Source organism: Penaeus vannamei, chromosome 11 (assembly GCF_042767895.1).
Source record: "Penaeus vannamei isolate JL-2024 chromosome 11, ASM4276789v1, whole genome shotgun sequence".
Taxonomy (NCBI): domain Eukaryota; kingdom Metazoa; phylum Arthropoda; class Malacostraca; order Decapoda; family Penaeidae; genus Penaeus; species Penaeus vannamei.
The window spans coordinates 16072104-16074824 of record NC_091559.1 but is presented as its reverse complement, the minus strand read 5'-3'; positions in this window follow the sequence as shown (position 1 = coordinate 16074824).

Below are 2721 nucleotides of genomic sequence, written 5' to 3'. Positions count from 1 at the left end.
TTCCACCCGTTATTGTCAAGAGTCAGGCCGTTTCCGTTTCTTTAACGACTGCGGCTGCAATTACTGTCGTTATTGATCTTGCCAAATAACTACACTCGTCAATTCCATTCGCCAGCAAGTCCAAAAGGGTGATTGATGAATGCAAGTAAGTGATAAGACACAGATAGATAAGAGAAAATGACAAGATAGTCAAAGTCAAACACTATTCTATAAATTACAGTGGTTATGCTTTACATAAATTTTCCTTAACAAAACTAATAAATCTTAGAATTTATACCTTTTGGCTTAGCAGTTATTTAGTAAGAATTAATGAAAGTATATCATCAAAACAATCAGTATCTTTTGGTGTTCCACAAGGATCTATTTTAGGCCCATTTGACGCCTGACTATTGAAGCGGTGCTCTTTTAATTTCGTTTTGAAATTACAGAGGCTGGTAATATGTCTAATTTATCTGGCAGCATGTTCCAGATCCACGTATTTACATTTACCGATCCCCTGTTTCTGTATTCGATCGCTTAACACTAAGAGAATTTACCTGACGTGTTTGGACACGTGATGTGTTCCCTACAATTTGCAAGAGTAATAACCATTGTGGATTATTCCCATGAATGAGTTGGTGAATGTAAACAGATGCATCGCAGCGGCATTTAGAAAGGGTGATGTGTTTACTAATATTACCTAATGCAACTCGTGTAGCAAAGTTTTGTCATTTTTATACTTCATGTATCTGTGTTTTGTTAGTTAAACCCCAGAGCTAGAGTTTCCACATCCGTATTTCTAGTTTCAGTAGTGATTTTATTTCTTATGTGATGAAGATATGTCAGTGTGCAAATTACTTGTCTGTGTATATTTGCATTGTGTTTCAAGTGCCTATGAGTATTCCTAGAATCTTCACTAAAGTGTTTTATAGAGCAGCCTTCAAATTCTATGGTTGTGTCACTGGGAATTTTAGCTATGTTCTGCCGACTACCTATGGATATACTGTACATTAACTTTTATGTGGATTTAGTTTAAAGCCATTAGTGTCAAAACATGTATACGAGTATGTTGGGTGTTTCTTATTAATGTACTTAAGTTGTCTACTGAATCAGTATGAAGACTGACCATCGGTCTACATTACTAAAAGGCAGTCATGGGCTATTGTTGATAAATCATTTATGAAAATTGTAAATAGGAGTGGGCCTAAAATAGATCCTTGTGGAACACCAAAAGATACTGATTGTTTTGATGATATACTTCCATTAATTCTAATTAAATAACTGCTAAACCAAAAGGTATAAATTCTATGCTTTATTAGTTTTGTTAAGGAAAATTCCATGGATGACGCTGTCAAAAGCTATAGAAAGGTCGTACAATGTGAGCAAATTTACCAGATTTTTGTGTATGCTATCTTAATTTTCATCAGCAATTTGTAGAAACGCTGCTTCATTGGATAATCTATTTCTAAGCCATGTTGTGTTCTAGACAATAGGTTATTGGCCTCCAGGAAACTCATCAGTTGATTTGCTACATTTTTTCAACTTGGATAGTATAGGAGGTATACTAATAAGGTGGTAATCATTCACATTGTCTATATCCCCCAACGAAAATTGGTGTTACAATACCACGGTTCCCAAGAGATGGGAAAACACCAGTGGCCAGAGAGAGAAGGGGGGGGGGGGAGAAAGAGAGGGAATCACACACATAATATATATGTGTGTGTAAAGGAATAAAATCAAATGTTCTAAAATAAGGAAATTAATTATAACAAAAAAAAATCGTTTCGACTGCACATAACGCAGACAGCGACATGACCGCAGACACATGTCTTACAAGGCCTGTCATCTCACGCCTACTCTATCACGCCCGCGTATCTGCGCCCACACCGAGCCGAAGCCAAACACCGCACAATGGCATTTAAATTCGTGATATTTTTTGGAAGAACCTCGAAAATTATCACATCACGCACGCCCGCTCGCCCACGCACACACACACACACACATATATATATACATGCATGTATATGGCAATAAATGGTTAGTGACGAATAAACCGAGTATAAACATTTAGTTTAAAATGACGAACCACACGACACACATCTGCAGACAGGTACTAAATATCATTATAGATATTGTATATAATTGTAACATAATCAACCACAAAAATATAACATACATGAAAGAGTTCTTGCTTTTTATTGATTATGGAAATTCGTGTCTATGTGCACATTTTCCTTTCCATAGCTTTTTCGTAAATTCTATTTTGCAAATACTTCTCTAACATAGAGATTATCTTCAGCTACATACATGATGTAAATTGCATATTAAATTATTCGATTAATAAATGGAATCAAACAAAGCGAAATCCTAAACAAGGCAAGACAAACGCAAGCAAAAGAAGAAACATATAAATGACATCTTACCATCGCAAAAAATCTACCTCGAAATGGACACTACACAAATGCTACATACAGCGACGCTCTTAACATACAGCAAACACATGATCTAATATTGATACCGAACGCCCCACCCCCTCCCCTCTTCGGTATTTGACGAGGTTAAATATTCCAATTTAATTTATATTTTGTAGTGTTATTATTTTGTGTAATTTTGGGCTAATGTGATGCCGGCAGTTTTTGCTTTTTGTGTCCTCTTGCACATTTTGTAATTTCTATTCTATTAGAGCTTCGTTTTAATTTTGAAAGCGCGGTAATGTCTTCTCCTTACAGGGCTACAACATTT